Source organism: Delphinus delphis, chromosome 8 (assembly GCF_949987515.2).
Source record: "Delphinus delphis chromosome 8, mDelDel1.2, whole genome shotgun sequence".
Taxonomy (NCBI): Eukaryota; Metazoa; Chordata; class Mammalia; order Artiodactyla; family Delphinidae; genus Delphinus; species Delphinus delphis.
This window is the reverse complement of record NC_082690.1, coordinates 7111670-7131373: the sequence shown is the minus strand read 5'-3', so window position 1 is coordinate 7131373 and position 19704 is coordinate 7111670.

Genomic DNA, 19704 nt, shown 5'->3' with positions numbered 1-19704 from the left:
GGGGAAAAAATGCATCTCAGAATGAATAAAATAGGATAATAATGATAATAATAAGATGTCTAGGACTTGCTATGCACAGGTACTGTTCTGAGCACTTTACGTGTATTAATTCTTTTCATACAGCAAACTTATGAGATAGAATCCATTATTGTCCCATTTTATGGATGAGGACACTGAGACTCAGCCAGGCTAAGTGCCCTGCCCAGGTTCACTCAGCTCCTAAGCAGCAGAGCCAGGATTTGAACCCAGGCAGACTGGCTCCAGAGTCCATGCTCTCAACAGCTCTATAAGCACCGCAGTTAGGAGACAGCTCATTCCGAATCTGTCCCATTGTCCAAGGACCTGCTGAGTGGCCCACGGCCCATTCTAGAAAGTCCAGGGGCTGTCAATCGGCTTGACTGTAAGCGACCACTCTTAAATGTACCACTAGCTTTTTCGAGAAGTTCAAATAAAATATATCTACAGCAGTTCATGACTCTGTCATGAAGTCACTTTGTCAGATGGCAAATTTGGGGAGAGGACAGAACTCAAGGAGCCACGTGTGGTCATCTGGATTTACTGAGAGGACATCACATTACTTCATCTTATCATGGCCCTCACCCATGAATTCACTAAGTAAGTAATTATCACACCAACCAGGTGCAGGACAGCTGCTAAGGACCAAAGATCCAGATGAAATGGAGGAGAATGCCCATTCCCCACGGCCTCCCTGAAGTTGAGGATGCAAAACGAAAGACCTAACTCAGGAGAAGACGGAAGCAGAATACAAGGAAGGGCCCTGCAGGGTAATTTCTGAGATGGTTTACTCTTCTCTGATAGTTTTCTCCTGGGTATTCATGGCATCCTGGGGGCATCTCACCTCAGCAGAGAGATGACGCTGCCACTCCGGTTCCCATGGAAACCGAACTGGGACAGAAGGAACAGAAGGCTCTTCAAGGTCATCAGAGCACAGGAGAGAGGAGACAAGGACAGCAAGGAAAGGGAGCTCTTCCTCCCACTCATCACTGAAACACGTGGCTCCATCAGCAACACGACCTTGGGGCCCCAGGCGGGGAGTTCTGGGGGAGGAGCCTGTGCGCCTCCCCCTCGCCCGCCCCCGCCCCCCGCCGGAAGTGCAGGGGCGGCCCAGGACCAGGCTGGGGGTGCGGGCTGCTCCTCCGGCCTCCCGGCCCAGCCCTGAGTCTGGTTTCCAGGAGACGTGCCCTGCGAGTTTTGGAGATGAATGACTGTCCCCATGTGCCCTCCCCCCTCCTCAGAGCCGCTAGGCTTCCAGCGCCATCTTCGTTATCAGCTTCCGGAAGATGTCCTGGAGTCCAGGACTGCCTCTCTGAGGATCCTCTGATCAGAAAGCCGAGTGTGGGAGGGGCCAGCTCAGGGCCAGGGCCAGAGAGATGCTGCACCGGCTTCGTCTGGCTCTCTCGTTCTCGTCACCGCGCTTCCCCGCGTGTGTGGCTGTCTGCTGCAGACTCTCTCCTTTCAGCCCTTCCTTGTTTAACACCCCGGCCGTGAACTTCTCCTTCCTTCCAAAAGCCTCAAGAAAAGACCTTTCTGCCTCCCAGCCGCCCAGGCTTCAGAGCAGGGCTGGCCGTTCCCTTGGAACTGTTTATCAGGCCTGTACATCCCCAGCTCTGTCCGGGCCCAGAGCTGGGGGGTGGGGGGACAGGTCACCAAACCTGAGGACCCTGCCGCCAAGGCCCGTGAGGCTGGGAGTCCAGGTATCGGACTCAGAGACTGAACGACTTAATGGGGACAGGGTCTTCTGGCAGTGACTGGCAAAGACAAGTCCACGAGGTCACTTCTGGTTTTCATTAGGCTCCAGATTGTGCCAGGCACCTGCAGCATCACCATGGGGCTCTGGGTCTCCCAGCAGCCCAGGCCCTGCCTCCGGACCCCATTGCCTGAAGCCTGAGCATCTCTGAGCTCCCTGGGGAGATCCTGTCTGCTGAAATTGGCTTCTCCTCATTTGTCATTAGGGCCAGTACTTAAGAGGTTAAAAAAAGTGCAGGATACAAACAGAAGTGGTGGTGGTAGCACTGGGGTAGTAACAATTATTAATATTGTTACGGTTGGTTTATTCCTTCTACAGTTTTCCTTGGATCACCGGGGGAGACGTCTATCCACCCAGAGTGATACTGCAGGGCTGGGCTATACTCACGCCTCTAGGCGATGCTTTTACAAACTCAAAAGCTTGGACTGGGTTTGGGGGAAGGGCGCGGGGTAGTGGGGCCCACAGCACAGTCAGCTACTAGCCTACTAGCCCTGTGACTTTAGGGATGGCAACAGCCCTCTGTTTCCACAAGTGTAACATGTGGGCTATAATGATTCTCTAAGGCCGCTTCCAGCTGTAGAATCTTATGATTCTCCGGAAAGAAATTATATTAATGATTAACATTCATTTCATCAGGGCCCAGGCTTAGGGCTGAAAGCTGCCTGCCCGAAGCTGAACTCCCTGCACCATCTACCTGGAGACCACGTGCCAGCTGTCCAAATGGAGAGCTGTGGACCGAGCCTCTGGGAGCTGGAAGGGGCGGGGGCGGGGGGGGGGGGGGAAGTTCAGGCGGAGGAGGAGGGGAAGGTGGGGAAGGAGATGAGGAAGGGGGAGGGGGAAGAGGAGATGAAGGAGACGCAATGACAAGTTTTGTGCCCATTTCACAGGTGGGGAAAGTGAGGCTTAGACAAGTGATAGGTGGGGCCCAGAGTCCCAGCTGGGAGGGTGGAGACATGATTTTGATGCCAACGGTCTGGCTTCAGAGTCCACACTAAGAGGGCCTGGCCCCGCGGAGTCCCAGCGGAAACAGATGGCACCTTCCAACACGACGACTGAGGGATCTGAGTGACAGGGGAGCCCAGGGACGGCACAGCCTCTGGAGCTGGGGTCAGGGCGAAGGCAAGGTTACCTGCCCCGGCAGGGCCGGAGCCCAGGCCTGTGTGCGGGACGCAGCCAGCCAACCCGAGCTGGCGGAGGACTCCCCGCTCCCGCCGCCGCGCGCCTCTCTGGGCCGGGCGGGAGCGCCCTCCGCTGGGGACCGTCCCCGGAAGCGGCCATTCTCGGGGTCGTCGCCGCACTGCTCCCCGCTGCCGGGACAAGGCCCTGAGGAAAGGACTCCCGGCGAGGCCTTCGTGCCTGACGCCGCGGCTAAAACTACGCCCGAAAGCCGGCGGGGCCCGGAGAGGAGCGAGGAGGTGGGCCCCGCGCGTGAGGCCGGGACACGGCCCGGCCCCTCCGCCCTCCGCCCTCCGCCCTCCCGCCGCCCGCGCCGCCCTCTCCGCGCCTCCGGACCACGGCCCCCGGGCCTCCCGCGCCCCGGCCCGTGTCCTCCCCTCGGGGCGCGCGGCCCGTCCTTCCCGGGAAGAGCCTGGTGCGGAGCCGGCACCCCCGCGGCCCCCCGGGCGAGGCGGCTCTGCCCGCGGGCGCTGAGCAAAGATGCAGCCGACGGCGCCGGACACTAGCGGCGGGGGGATAAGCGCTCCGGCCAGAGGCTGAGGGCAGCGGGGTCAGGCCCAGGGCTAAAGAGAACGGGCAGCGCCTCGTCTCCCCCGGCCCCAGCCCCCAGCCCGAGTCGGACGAATCTGTCTTCTCAGCCGATTTGGTGAAGACCATGCTGAGTGCCTGCGTGGACCGGCTCCCAACATCCTTCCTGCGATCTGAGCAAGTTCTTTCCCAATGTGATCAAGGAACAACCAGACTCAGAGGGAGTTGCCCAGTGAGCCCAGTGAGTGCCCAGACTGGCCCACGTGATCGGAAGGACAGAAGAGCTGAGTTAGGGCCGCGCCTCCCTCTGTGCCTTCCAGCCTCTGGGAACCAGGTTCGCAGGAGTTCATGCCCATCGTCCGGCCTTCCTCCTGGCGTTTTGTCCCGCGTCAGCTGCAGGACAGTGACACGCTCTCCTCGGGGACCACCTCCACCTCTAGACCCAACATAGGGGATTTGCTTTCCTGTCCTGAACTGTCTGGCTCTCTAAGAGTTCCTGCTACAACCCATCTTAATTTAGGAGGAAGATGGGTCAGAATACCTGGGTGGCTTTCCAGAAACGTGATGCCTCCATGCAAGGAAAATACAGCCGCTTCTTTTGAAGAACTGGGTGCTCCTACCTCCAGATGGCTGCATGGCTGGTGTTTCCAACTCATACGTGGCTTAAAAATCAGTTTTCATGTCAAAACAAGCTTTATTCTCTTTCCATCTCCTGTTGGAAAAGCGAGGTAACTAAGAGCAGTAGGGGTCCCATCTGTGCTCGTGGGGGTTCAGACGGCACACGGCTCAGAGGCAGGGGGCTGCCCAAGTCGAGTTTCAAGGGTGACGCTTCCACTGGTCGCTGGAATTTATCACCGCCCTCTTCCCTCCCCATTCTGGACCTGCCTAGAGGGTCCTCAGTAAGGTGCCCTGGGCAGCCACTCTCGAACCTCTGGGGGCTAAATATGAGATGAAACCCACTTGCCACCCCTGGGCTGTTATCACAATGAACCTCAGGGGCTCCTGGATGGGAACCCACTCCTTGAAGGACTCAAGGGCTAAGTTTTGGTCAAGTCCCTGAGCTGGTGTTGGAGGGGAGAGGTGACCAGCCTCTCCTCTGTCCCCGCTCCCAGGGCAGGGAGGACAGGCGGCTTCGGGCCCCCTTCACTGACGTGGAATTAGCACACCCGTCTCGGGCAGAAGTGACCTTGGGGGCCCTGGCCCCGGACAGCAGTCCTCCTCAGGGGCACTGGCTGTGGCAGAAGGGCCTTTGGCCTGCACGGTTGTGGCACCAGCAGCAGAAGAAGGTTCACCCACTATGAGTCAAAGCAAGAGAGGAGGGACGCGGGGGCAAAGAATCACCTCCAGTGAGGCCCCCGGATCACATCTTGGGGACTCATAAAACTCCTGGGAGGGATGGAAGGAACGGGGCTCGGGAGTGTAAGGGGGCGGAGCCAGGAGAGCGGAGTGGGGTGGACAGCGGAAGGATCGCCGCGGGGGAGAGCAGGGGTCGAGAGGAGTGAGGGTGACGAGAAGCAAGAGCTTTCTCTCATCCACTTTGGCCCCAGGAGGTGGTGTTCTCTGCAATGGGACTTACTCTTGAGACGGTGAAACCTCAGTATCTGCAGTTCTCTCTCCTGATTGGCTTCTTAGGAAAGTCCATCATCTTCTCCGTTTTCTGTGCCTTCATACTATGCCTTTCCTCTCCTTCCTCTGGCCAATTTCCATGGGTTTTCCAAGACAGAATAGAAAGTATTTCAAGGACGACTTTGCTAACCACTTGCCAACTGGGGTGAATGCCTCCCTCAGGGCCACCATGCCTTCTCAATTCCAAAAGGCCATTCACATTGTAGTCTAAGTAAGTGGATCGCTGGCGTGTGCAGTTATCAATTTCTTGAGTCTCAGCTCCAACTGCACCCTTCACTGCCTTGCTCTGTGATAACGAAACCGGGCCCTGTAAATATTTCTTCTTGGCCAGCCGGCATGATGTTAAGCTTGCATAGGGCACTGGCGGGACATCGCAGAAGGAAGGGGCCCCTCTCCCGGGTCTGTGCTTCCTTCCTGCTCACCCAGGGCTGCCAGAGGTGTGGGAGCTGAATACGCCGTGGTGCTCACCTTCCAGCAAGTGTTGCCAGTCCCCTCCTGGGTCCCCGGCCTGCTGGCTCCCCAGGAGGGCTGGCCAGCCTTGGCCCGTGATCCCCAGCCCGCCCTCCTTGGTCTCCTGCTAACCCAGTGGGGAGCTCACAGCTTGCCAGTCCCCACCTGCGTTTCCTCGCTCTCCAACCACGGTCTGCCGCCTGTGGACCAGCTGTGGCCCAGAGCATCCCAGTCAGCTTCTCACCTTCCAGCCGTCTTCAGCCTCACCCGCTCCAAAGAAAGCTGGAATTCTAGGCTCGGGGTGGCGAGGAGGTCCCCTTGCAATCATCTGCCTCACTCAGCCTTGGGATGGTTTTCAGAGCTGCTTCATTCCTTCTTCGTAGCTAATCTCCTGTAAAGAGTTACTAGTATTTTATATCAAACTTTCCTGTACAAATTACATGTGGGGATGTAACCCACGCTGATACACCTGGAGTAGTTGTGCTCCAAACTACTAGGGATGGGAGGAGGGGGTGCCGTTTACCTCGACTGTCACGTGACGAGACCCGCGCCCCTGCCCAGAAGTTGCGTGAACAGGAGCCCTGCGTCTCTCCCAGGCCTTCCGAGGCCCTGCCACGGCCCCGCTGCCACGGCAGTTCTCACAGATCAGCTGGCCGGCCGCTGTCTGTGTCCCCACAGACTGTGGGCACCTCTGCGTCTCACCGTGCGGGCCCCGGACCTGCAGCAGCAGTACCCCCTGGGAACTGGTTGGAAATGCACATTCTCGGGCTCCATTTCCGATGTGCTGAATCAGAAACCCTGCGTTCTGTGCTGTCACGAGCCCTTCAGGTGAATCTGATGTTAGCAAAGGTTTGAGAACCACTGGTATGGAGGAACTTAACTTCTTAGGCCTCACCTGCAAAAGGTAATGATTATGTCTTGCTCACATAATGGTTGTGAGGATTTGATAAGATGGCACAAAGTGAGAGCACAGTAATGGTGGCAAGAGTACAGACATAGAGGTAGAGATACATAGACAGAGACATGGTATAAGGCGTCCAACCTTCTTCACTGCCTGCTCGGCACCCCTCCTCTCCTTCCTAGAATTTGGAGGTCCTATGAAAGTGGTCTCCTGCACACTGTTCCCCAGTTGACTAGGGGTGCAGTGACAGAGGTCAACAGGCAACGGCCGGGTGAGCAGGGACAAGGTCGCTGCCCAGCCAGGAGCTGGGAAGTCAGCCCACGGCGGGGCCGGGTTTCCATGTGCAGGTGGTTCTCACGTGTGCCGGGGAAATCGGGGGTCTCTCCAGAAAGCTGATTTTCGCACTGCTCCATGTCTCTTCCTCAGCTTACAACAGGCCTCTCTCAGGGTCCATGAAGGCGCATGAAGACCAGGCAGGGGGTGTCCACTCAGCCTCGGGAAATTGACCGCACTGTGTTCACCCTGCAGAGCGGTTCCCGCCCACGCGGGCCGTCCTCAGAAGCTGCCACCCATCCCTGGCTTCACCGTGACCTCATCTCCTCCTAATTACCAGGCCCGACCAAGAGATGCAAGTCAGACCCCAGGTAAGACGAGGGACGGATGGGAGGATAGCAGGTGAAAGGGCAGCTTTCTCTGGGAACGGAGCTGGCCGTCGTGTGGATCCTAAGTTTGGACCAGCTTGAATGTACTTTATAGTTACCCCGTGAAGTGCTGGCTCCTATCTGGAAGGGAGACACATCTGATTCTGAGTGAAGCACTACCCACTAAAGAGATTATCACAGGCGGAATACTAATTTTTATCCCCCATACATGTTTCCAACCTTCAGACGTACAACTCCTTCTTCTACCTCCAAATTCTTGGAAAGATGCTTATATTTGGGAGCTCGCTATTCCCCATCTTGAGAGGATTTCTCACTGACTGTGTTTCTATTACAGAGAAAGGAAAGCTGATGGGATGAATGCTCACTGGATAGAAATTCTGGGGCTCTTAATTAAACCGGATGAGACATCTTACCCTGAGAAACACTCTCATTTGCTTCTTAAAAATTCATTTACATTCTCTGAGAGATGTAATTTGCATTTCCCTGTCTCATTCCTGAATCAAAAGTTATAATGTTGCAGAGAATGGATTTTGCCTAAATACGTTTTCTCTCTAGTATCCTGAAGAGTCTGTGATGGCAAGGAGTGCGGGCCTCTGTCCACGAGGGGCTCTGCTTCCATCGCTTCTCCAGCAACCTGGGAGCCACAGGTGTCAGGGAGAGAACCTCTGTGCTCCACCCAGGATTCCCGACCTCCCCTGACACCCTTCCGAAGCGAGGCAAGAGAAGTTCTACTTAGCTGCGTTCCACTAGGGAGCCGTTACTGTGGCTTAACGATTGTAGCCCTGTGTGGTACATCTCTTATTAAACTTTGTGCTCCCAGGCAAGAAGCACACCTCTCTAAGGCTGTCCCCTTGGACAGACTTTGGCGACCGTCCCCGCTCTCAGATCGCTGCCGGGCACAGGCCGGCCAAGCTCACCAGTCGGGCGCGTGAATTGAGGGCGACTTTCTAGACTTGGACACTGTTGATGGGCGAGGGGTCTGACTTCCTTCCCTTCATCCGCTGTTCAGGAGTGTTCAGCATTTCCATTTTTATAAGAGAACCATGAATGCAAGGTATTAGCATAGTCTGAGCTATTGGTAATATGGTACTTTTCTCATTTTTGCCTATTACAGCTTGGACGTAGCGCTCCTCTTGTTAGATCTGCGAAGTGAGAATGAGTGAGCAGCAGGCCTCTAACTCAGGCCCAATGCCATCCTGGGCTTGACCTTGAATGCTGGGTTTTAGGACGTGAATGGGAGAATAGACATGGGTGAGGTTAGGTGAGCACGTGCCAGAAAGTAACACGCGCTCGTGCCATTCCGAGGGGTCGGGACTGTCCTGCAGCGTACTGCTTCTCAGAATGCGACCCAGAGACCACCCGTACAGAGCAGCCTGCCGTGTTTGCTAACAGTGTTATTCTTGAGCCCCGTTCCCAGGTCTACTGACTCTGAATCTTTGTGGTGGATCCAGGACCCCACGTAGTCACGAGATGCCTGGGTAATTCCCAAGCACACTTTACTTTGAAAACAATGGCCCCCTTGATCGAGAGGTTCATTCAAGAACCTGAGCCAGGGGATGACGTAATCAGAGTGATCACTTTGGTTGCTCTTTGTGGGACGTATTTCAAAAACTGGAGGCCAGACAAGTGATTATCGTGATTCTCCAGGTGAGGAATGATGAAGGTCTGAACTGAGCACCAGCGGTGGGGCTGCAGCTACACGAGGAGGTCAGCTCTGGAGTCTCCCACTTCAGTGATTGAGTCAATAAAGGATAATTAGGGGGTTTCGAAGGAAATGTAATTTGTGGAGGAAAATTCTTAGTTGCTTTCGATATGCTGAGTTTGAGGAGCCTGGGGTTACCCCGAGGGGAGCAGTCCCGGGGGAGGTTGGACGGAAGTTCAGACTCAGGAGGAAATTCTGAACAGAAGATACAGAGAGATGGGGAAGGAAACCCTTGGCGGGGATGTGATTTGTCAGGAAGAATGCGAGCGCAAAGAAAAAGCCTGAGGACAAAATGTTTAGGACTGGGGCTTCCCTGGTGGTCCAGTGGTAAAGAATCTGCCTTCCAATGAGGGGTACACGGGTTCGATTCCTGGTTGGGGAACTAAGATCCCACATGCTGCGGGGCAACCATGCCCGTGTGCTACAACAAAAGAACCCACAACGAAGATCTGGCATGTCGCAACTAAGACCTGACACAGCAAAAAATGAATAAATAAAATTTTAAAATATTTTTAAAAATTAAAAAAAAAAATGTTTGGGACTGTCAGCATCAAATGGCGAGGCAGAAGAAAAGTTGCCTGATGAATGGGGCTTAGAATTAGGGAAAGTAACTTTTTTAATGTCCATTTTATTATTCTTTAATTTGAATACAAAGTGTTTTAATAAACAAGAATGTAACCACTGCTAAATTATCCATATAAATTATCCATCAAGGCAAAAATGTTACCCTAATTAAAAGAACATAGACATGATAGTCCATGAAGCCAGTGGGACGAAGTTAAAAATAAGAGTTTAATGTCCATTTTAGATCAAATTAAATTTTAACAAGATGGCATGTTTGCATAGGTAGTGATTAGTAAATACAATTATATTTAAATAGTTATCCCAGGCTATTTAAGAAATTTAATGAGATGAATGCAAGCACCAGAGTTAAATGTTGCAGGTGGGGCAGGAGGAGAGAATTGAGTTGAGTGGGAGAACAGCCATATCACCAGTGAGAGTTCAGGTGATGCGGACATAAGTGAACCCTCTTCATTAAGGCTGCACACAAAGTAAAAATGCTTTCAGTAAAATTGCCTTCAGTAAGAAATGCCACCAGCCAGTTCTTTCAGGCATGAGTGTAAGAAAAATCAAAGAGATATTTTGGAAGGACAAAGTGGAAACTGCTTTCCTACACCTCACATGTGAGTGGAGGCAGGAAGGCTATTGGTTTAAACAAGCGTCTCTTGGCTGGGAGCAAAATGGATTTTCCCCTTTCCTTCTTTATGTGTATGTTGTTGCTGATAATTCACAAAGTACTTTCCTATTTACACCTCAATTCCCCCAAGTAAATGCTTAACCATGATTACAGAAAAATAAGAACTTACACCGAGAGTGTTACCATGCCCCAGAATTGGTTTTCAGCGCATTCTTGATCTCAACTCATTCGTTCTGCACAAGCATGTTATAAACTAGGTACACTCATCCTTATTTTATAGAAAAGTAAGCAGAGGGCTGGGGAGACTTAACCAGGGTCACCCAACTAAGGCATCCACATAAAAATTCACACCCAGGCAGTCTATCTCCTGCGCCTGTTCCTTTGTCCATCATTTTATTCCACTTTTAGTTCATAGGTCCTAGTGACTATTAATAAATAGAAGCTGCTTAGATTACCCAGTTACTTTTGATTTTCTCAGAGGACGCCCAAGGTAGTCAGTAACTAGGAACTGCCGTGAGAGTTTATGATAAATAATCAGCGAGGCAGAATAACTCATAAATGTTCTCCTTGCTGTTAGGCTCTATAATATATGTACATTTCATTACATGACCCTATGCATATTTATTACGTTAGATGGTTTTCACCTCTCTGGTTTTAGCTAGATTATAAATTCTCTGCGGCAAAGTAGTACATATTCCTAATATTCAGAGCCTGGCACAGGAAAGCAGTGAAAATCCACTGATGCATCTTTAATGAATAAGTCAGGTAATGAAGGGGAGCTTGGAAGAGCTGCTTTTAGTCACACAAATATTTTTCAGTTATTTTCCAAATAGCCTGAGTTGGTAAATCTAAAATGTGTTTCAGGGCTTGGTATTTATTTCTCTTTTAGAAGATATTTTAAATACATTTTTATAATTTCAAGAGAAATGTATCCATATAGACATGATTCATTTTGAAAGGACCCTATGGAATGCATGGTATTAAGAACTTTTTTTTTTTTTTAAAGAAAAGAATGAAATTTCTTACTTGAGCCAATCTCTGAACCAAAGGGCTGTAGCTGAAGGTTGATTGTGGTTCAGAGTTACCCCAAACTCTTGAACCACCATACTGAATGCTCCTCTCTCTCTCTCTTTCCATTAAGTATATTCTCAAATACAACCCTTGCCTACTGGAAATGTCTGATACGAAATGTTAAAGAATAAATGCTGGTGGCCAGAGGCCCTGTGCTGAAAGTCCCAAGAGGACTTCTGCTTTCAGTAATGGAGATTCAGTAATTTAGAACAAACCTCTGACTGAGGACAAATATAAGAAGTAGATAAAAATCTTTTAAAAAACTGCTCTCAAAGGCACTTTTAGCTCTTGATAGTAAGCTAACAAGATCATGATGAATTATTGGGAGAAGATCTAGGAGAGAGAGCAGAAGCCCAGAGAGGTAAGCCCAGTAGTTGGGACCACTTCCCCTTTCGGAGTATGGGTTGGTTCTAGAGGAGTTGGCTGAAGGGCACATTGCATATTGCATGTGGCACATTGCAGGGCTTAACACACCTGAGTTGGAGTGTGGAGCTCACCAACATAAGGATGAGCCAATATATAGGGGAGTGGCCTGATGAACCCAGTTCCTTTTGGGTTGAGAAAGTCTGCACCCTAGGGGCAAACTGAACAGAACCAGATTGTTCTCAAGGAGACTGCAATTCAGCTTCAAGCTCTCTCCACGTCTGGTACTGGATTAGGTAGCTCCAAGGGTTGGCATCTGTAGATGTATAGCAGAAGCAAGCATAAATCCTTTCTGGAGGAAGGTGATATTATTCTAGTCCTCCAGTTATTTTAGCAAACAATTTTTCGAAAAGAATGTTCAGCACACAACAAGAAATAACTAGTGCACAAGAAGAAAAGAAAACAAGCTAAGAGGAAAAATAGACAATAGAAACAGACTTACAGGGACTACAGAAATAGCACTTATCAGACATAGACTTTAAAATATCTGTGCATATGTGTTCAAGATGACAAAAGACAATATCGAGAATTTTGGCAGAGAAGTAGAACTATTAAAGGATAAAAGGATATTCCAGAACTGAGAAATTTTTAATGTCGATTTTTAAAACTCGGTGATGTATTAAATAATAGATTACTCTGAAAAACTAAAAATCTGAATTATGAACTGGTGAAAAGAAAATATCCAGCATAAAGCATGGAGAGACAAAACAATGGAAAATAGGAGAGTAGGAGACAGAGAAAATACAGTGAAATAGTCTAACATACACATGCGTGGAATCCCAGGAGAGGAGAGCGAAAACAAGGCAGAAATGATATTTAGAGATATAATGGCTGAGAACTTTGCAAAAATGCTGAAAAATATTAAGCCATAGATTTAAAAAGTTCTATAACCCTAAGCAAATTACATTAAAAAATATATTACATGTATTTGTATAAATACACACACACACATCATCATCATCATCTCCATATCTAAGCACACTATTGTAAAAATACTAAAAAAAAAAAAGATAAAGAGAAGATCTTTTTCTTTTTTTTTTGAGAAGATCTTAAATGCAGACTGAGGGGTGAAAAAACAATACCTTCAAAGGAGTAACAATTAGACTTACAGCTGACTTCTTCATAAAAATAATGGAAACCAGCAGACAATGGAAAGAAAATAATAGCTTATATCCATGAAAATGTCCTTCAAGAATGAAAATGAAATAGAAACATTTTCAAATAAAAAAAACTAAGAAGTAATTAACATCAGACCCACACTAAAGGAAATAGTAAATGTTATTCAGGCAGAAAGAAATGATCCCACATAGAAGTTCAAAGATACAGTAAGGTATGAGCAATGGAAATGATATAAATACGAGTGAATCTAGATGAATATACAAACATTTGATTTATAAAAAACATGGCATTGGTGAGCTTTGGGAAAAGGAAATATTTTTCAATAATTGGTGTTAGACAATTATATCCATATAGAAAAAATAAATACTAAGCTGACCCCATCTCACATTATATGGAATAATCAGTTCTAGCTAGATTTGAGTCACAGGATAAAAGGTAAAACAATGAAATCTCTAAATTTGTGACCTCACGGTAGGGAATGACTTTTTAATAGGACATAAAATTCACTGACCCTAAATGAAAAAATTGATATATCTGACTAGATGAAAATTAAGACTTTGTTCTTTAAAAATTAGGTGGTCAATACCAGAAGACGGGGACTTCCCTGGCAGTCCAGTGGTTAAGACTTTGAGGTTCCATTGCAGGGGGTGTGGGTTCAATCCCTGGTTGGCGAACTAAGATCCCACATACCTTGAGGTGCAGCCAAAAATTTTTTTTTAATAAAAAAAAAAAAATACCAGAGACACACCTACAAGAATTGAAGAAGTTTGCTCTGGGCAGTAGAAATTGGAAAGTGAGTGGGAGCTGATGTTTTATTATAAGGTTTGTGATCCTGTTTGACTTTCAAGACTAATTATGTGAATGATTTTCATTACAGTAAGTCCCCTACACACAAACCTTCAAATTGCGAACTTCCGAAGTTGCAAACGTGCGTTCGTGTGTCTAATCACTTAAGTTAGTTCAAGTATCTGGCCTACACTGTCACATGTGTGCATCATCTGAAAGTGGTTGCACTTCTGTGTACTTTACTATACAGTACTGTATAGAGTACAGTATCTTTATTTCAAGCCCAGGGTGTCCTGAAGCAAGCGTAAACAGCAGCAGTGATATAGCTGGTACTGTTAAGAAGCACCAGGAATTGGAGGCCCAGAGGAAGGACGAAGAGAGACAAGAGGAAGAAGTAACTAAAGAACCGAAGAGATTCACGATATGGGAAATGGCAAGGGGGTTTTCTTTATTTGAGGAGGCACTGTTAGTTCTTGAGGCACAGGACCCGAACGGTACATGAAGGTTGCAGCAGCCGTTCAGAATGCAGTCCAGTGCTACCGTGTCATCTATGATGAGAAAAAAGAACTACTTTTCCCCCAGACATCACTGGATCGTTTTTTCAAGAGGGTAGATAGAATTGAATCCAGCAAGGAACCAGACCCTGTGCCATCAGTGTCAGGCGTGAGTGACATTGCAGCTTGCCCTCTGTCTCCTATTGCTGACGATCTTTCAGCTCCACTGTCTCCCACCTCCTCTCCCTCCTCCAGTCAGTAACTCTTCTTGCCTGTTCACTCGATGCCAGACCCTGGATGTCAGCTGTTGGACTGTACTACTGTACTTTTCAAGGTACTGTACTGTAAGATTAAAAACGTTTTCTTTATGTTTGTTTTTTATGTGTTATTTGTGTGAAAAGTATTATAAACCTATTACAGTATAGTACTATATAGCCTATTGTGTTAGTTGGGTACCTAGGCTAACTTTGTTGGACTTACAAGCAAATTGGACTTACGAATGCGGTCTCGGAACGGAACTTGTTCGTATGTAGGGGACTTACTGTGCAGAAAAGTTGTTACAGATGACAGCTAATTATGATAATGGTTATAAATTTATATGCCAGCCTGAAAACATTCCACTCTTTGGAGCTATTGGACTAAGGCTCACGTTCTGCTAGACGCACAACCACCTCTTACTTATTTGGTACATCACGCTCTTCAGAGCACTTTCTCAGATAATGAGGGGCTTCATTAGTCCCTCACTGCTTCTGAGGTTGTCCTGACGGCGATCACTCTCCCCATTTTACAGACAAGGCAATGGTGGCTTCAAGAGATGGAGTAACTTAGCAAAGTCCCATGGCCTGTTCCCTCACATTTGGTGTGAAATCAGGTGGGGATGAATAAGGTGGTCACATTATTATTAATACAGCAGCTGCGGCCAAACCCAAAAATTCCTGACACCCAGTCCAGACCATATTCAACCAGACATGTTTCCTAAAAAGTGTTCAGAAGAAATATTCTGTGAACAAACGCTCTACAATCCAACACCAAATACTCCTTCTGAGAGGTTTTCATGTACACGTGCCATGTGGATCTCCAAGAAATTCTGCAGTCAAAACACCAAACACCTATTTAATCCATTATTTTCCAAACCTTGGGACCATGTGGTCTTTGTGGGCTGGGGAGACTCCCATTTACAGTGACGACCGTGAAACATAACTTGTGACACTGCGCTGGTGCCAGGGGAGCCCTGGCCAAGCAGGGAAGTGGTGGGCAGAGCTGCCTGGTTCCAGAACAGAGCCTGGGGGAGGCGACGGCTCTGCTCTGGGAACGATGGCATCTAAATCACGGATGACACGGATTCTTCTGAGGAGTTCCTTTTAAAAATACAAGTTCTGTGGATATATGTATTATATACATAGAGCTGATTCACTTTGCTGTATACCTGAAACTGACACAACATTGTAAATCAACTCTACTCCAATAAGAATTGTTTTTAATTAATTAATTTAAAAAACAAGTTCTCTGGCCATCAAAGAGACAATTCATTTAGTGGTGCATAGAAATCTATATTCTAAAAAAGCTCTGCAGATAAATAAATAAATAAATAAAATAAAAAAGTTCTGCAGGGAATTCTGATGTGTATCCACATCAGAGTTTGGAAACTCTGCTGGGGCTCAGAAGCCCTGTCTGGACTTAGCATGTGAAAATGGAGAAGCTAGTCTCTAAATGTTTATGCCATTTCCTAAAAATAGCAATAAACAGTATTCGAGAATTGAAAACCATGAAATCATCCTTAGAAATCACGGAGTCTCCTAATGAAAGCAACCCCTCACTAGCGTTCTTGGGCGGATGGCGTTTTTATCCCAGTGCTGTGTGTCACAGCTCCAATCTTACCCTCCTGTTATCAGTACTGGCTCCTCACATCAGCTCCGAGCCTCTGCGGCCGGGTCCGTGCCCTTGAAGTGCCCGGACTTGTGGTAGTGGATGAGAAAAGAGGAGGGAGAAAGCAGCCTACGGAGCATCTGGGGGCCCCCAGCCGCCCTGGTCCACACACAGGACGCTTGCGAGGAACGAGCGTGTCACTAGCGCCATCTGGCGGCTTCTTCAAAACCCCGCTCTCCAGGCAGCAGGAAGATCAGGTTTTGGCATCTGGAGACGCCCGTGGTTACAAAGGCAACCCTTCCGCGCAGGGCTGAGCATGGGCAAAATAAGTTTCCTAAAGTTCTTCTTTCCATGACCCCTTTCTTTCTTAAAATGAGTTATTTATTTATTCGTTCATTCAACAAACCTGTTTGCATATGTTCCGTGTGTCCCCCGCTCGTAGGGCTTACAAACTAGTTAAGAGATGCAGACAATTAGTAGACAATAAATACAAACCATTTCTGAATAATAAGTGCTATTTAGAGAATTGCAACCAGAAGGCTGATGATTGAGATTCCTGGATCACCACCCTGTGACGTCCCCACCAACCAATCAGAGGGAGGTCATACACCCTGCAGAGCTCCCCACAAATTTTGCCCATAAAAACTCTTCCCTGAAAACCATCGGAGAGTTTGAGCTTTCTGAGCACGAGCCACCCTTTCTCCTTGCCTGGCCCTGCAAAAAACCTTTCTCTGCTCCAAACTGATGTTTCGGTTTGTTTGGCCTCACTGTGCATCAGGCACACGAATTTGGGTTTGACACATTCATACACTTCCTGGAATACTCATATTAGGGTAGCAAAAATTTTTTCAAGTCCAACATTGGCTGCTTTTGACTAGAAGCTATTCCTACGTGTTCTAGGTTTATTTAAGAATTAAGATAGCCTTTGGCACCCTAATCATCATAAACGCTGGTAGGAAGAGAACCATTTCCCCCCATTAATCAGTATAAAACACTTGCTAAGTGGCATTGAGAGGAGCACCAGGAAAAAGGGTGGTTCCTACATCAGGAGGGGCCAGGCAACAGTGAAATCCAGAGCCAGGGCAGCTCCTTTCAGAGAGTTCCGGGGGGCCAGTGACTTTAACCTGTGGGGTCCAAGTAACATCAGTGAGATGGTTTCCTATACTTTCTATCCCCTTTAAGCACCTGTAACTTAGAGAAGTGGGTCACTCAGGGGCTAACTATTTATGTTTCTGGAGGCTCTCATCCCTTGGTACATAGGTTACTCTGTATGTTTGTTGAAAACGCTTCAAGCCTTGATTTTTCCTTCTTTTCCAAACTTGCCGTGGCCTTGAGGAAAAGGGTTCGTTACATCTTCTCAGGCCCACACTCTAAAATGCTTTGTAGGGTGGATGTGAAAGTGGGAGGGAACTCTTTCCTGGACACTTAGAACATCTCCATTCCTCTCTTCCAAGTAACTCCCCTTCACTACCTTGCAAGCGATTTTCAAATCTGACCTCCTTTAAAAAAGATTTTCTGACGAATGCTGGCAGCATCTAGTGACTGGCAGTTGAATCTGAAATAACTTAAGCTAACTTGCTTTCCTTTGGGGGCCATCAAGCGACACCACTAGTCCAAACGTGCTTGTAACACATGAAAGCAAAGCAAACGAGGTTGGGTCCATTCTTGTCGCTGAGGAGAGCTAACGGGTTATATTCCACTGTCCAGACTAAGGGTTCTGAGCTCACATGTTGCACTGCATTACCGTGGAGGACAGGCACCCATCGGTCATTCGTTCAATAGGCGTCGAGGCACATATTCCGCTATAGCACTGTTTACGGCGCGAGAATATCATAGTGAACGAAGTCCTTGTCCTCTCGGAGTGCACGTTCTAGAGGAAACACGGATGTACATCTATAGCATAGGAAAGCAGAGGAAGTGGACTGACAGCAGTAAGAGATGCTATTTGAGATGGGGGGGGTCAAGGGGAGTCTTTTCTAAGGTGGTGACACTTGGGCAAAGATTTAAAGTGAGGGAGCAAGACAGGTGAACACTGGGACCTGAGCGTGCAGGGGAGGGACGTGCGTGCGAAGGTGAGACGAGGGGACGCGGCCCGTCTACGGAGGAACAGGAGCTGCGTGAGGCCACAGTGATGGAGCGGGTGAGGGGTGGGCAGAGGGCTGTTTGACCCTAACAGCCTTCACAGAGCACCTCCGCACAGCAAGCCTTCCTCCGTTTGTTGGGACTGAGCGAGGTACACCGGCTCCTTACCTCCAGAGGCTTTTCTCCAACCAGTGACCGCAACCTTGTGGGTGCAGGGCCAGCTTCTTGCCGCCGTCGCAGGTGGGCTGAGAGCCGAGAGGTGTGCAGAGCGCCGAGCTGCCCGCTGCTCTGCGATGACATCCTTCCAGGCGTGTGGTGGCCTCGCGGGGCCTGGGCGCAGGCGGGGCCTGTAGACCAGCTCTGGTCCAGCCGTGCGCGGGAGCCCCTGCCTCCCCTCGGGGCCGCCTTCCAACTCCTCGTCCAGGACCCTCCAGCCGCCGCCCCAGGAACACGCGTCTCAGACGAGGCGGCTCAAGGGGGGCAGCCGGCCGCCGCATAGAAGACTGTTCCCGGGAGAGTCACCCGACCTGCAGCAGACTTGGCTTGAGCAGAAAGTACACCGTTTTTGTGTGAAGGTACTGAGGTGTGGGTGACGTCACCACAGCATGAGCCTAGCCGAGCCCGAGGCGGGGGTGAGTTCCCTGCAAGCTCACAGCCCGGTGTCTTGGCCGGTCCAGGGTTAGGGTGTTCGTGACCTCTGAAGACCCGCTTTGGGCGGTCAGCACAGAAGTGATAAAAGGGCAGCCTCCGAGTCAGAGAGCTGGGGCCTGAATCCCCCAAACCTCAGAGGAATGAGCTCGGGCACATCACTGAAACTTTCTGGGCCTCAGTCTCTTCATCTGTCAAGTGGTATACAAGTAAAAAAGCTACTTCACATAACTGTTGGAAGGCCGAGTTAGTATTAATACATGTAAACACCTAGAAGAGCCTGGCATATGGTAATGGACCAATAAATTGTTGGCGCGACAGTTACCATCACTTCAGTCACTACACTCTCTCCTCTGAATAAGCATTTTCCTTCCACGGATCTTGAATCAAGAAAAAGGGTCGTGTGTTTAAGAATAATGGAAAGACCCTTATAACTGACCCTAAGGTTTCCTTTTCAAAAATGGGGAGACAAAGTCATCTCGCTTTAGCCACTCTTGTGTAAAGCACGCTGTCTGTCTCCCGCTGTGATTCTTCTGCGGCAAGTCTGAGCGCGGCTCCTGTTCCTGCCACCGTGTGCTTTAACCAGCCCGCGAGCCGCTGGGGCCACGCAATGAAGCGAGGCCTGCTGACAGCTGCTCCGTTAGTGGAGAAGGCACCACTCCCTGGGGTCGTAAGACCACTTCCCTGAGCTGCAGTTATGAGTCAATGGAATGGGACGGAGAGAACCCTGCTCTAGCAGAGGACGGACGTAGCGTCATCAGTGGTCGTAACCGGGGCGGTCTACATAAAGGTGTCCGCGAAACAAGTGCCAAGGATCTTCAGAAAGCACGGGCTTTCTCCACTGCCAGTCCCACTCCAAGTCTCACTCTGAAGTTTCCTTTTAACCACTAAATTACATCTTGCGTCTCCACTGGTCAAGATTCTCTTCCTGCAAGATATATGTCAACGATCTGAAACCTTCCAGTTTTTCAGAAAAGTTGACCCAACTGATTAAATTCTTAATGATACAATTGTAGAAGCATAACATAACTTTCCCTTAACTGCTCTGTGGTCTTGCACCATCTCACAATACAAAGCCTGGATAACTTTCATTGGGTACTTGCTCTTTTGTTAAGCCCTTTAGGAACACGTATTATCTAATTTAGTCCTCAGAGCAACCTCAAGGGGTAGGTAATATTATTATTATTCCCATTTTAGAGATGAG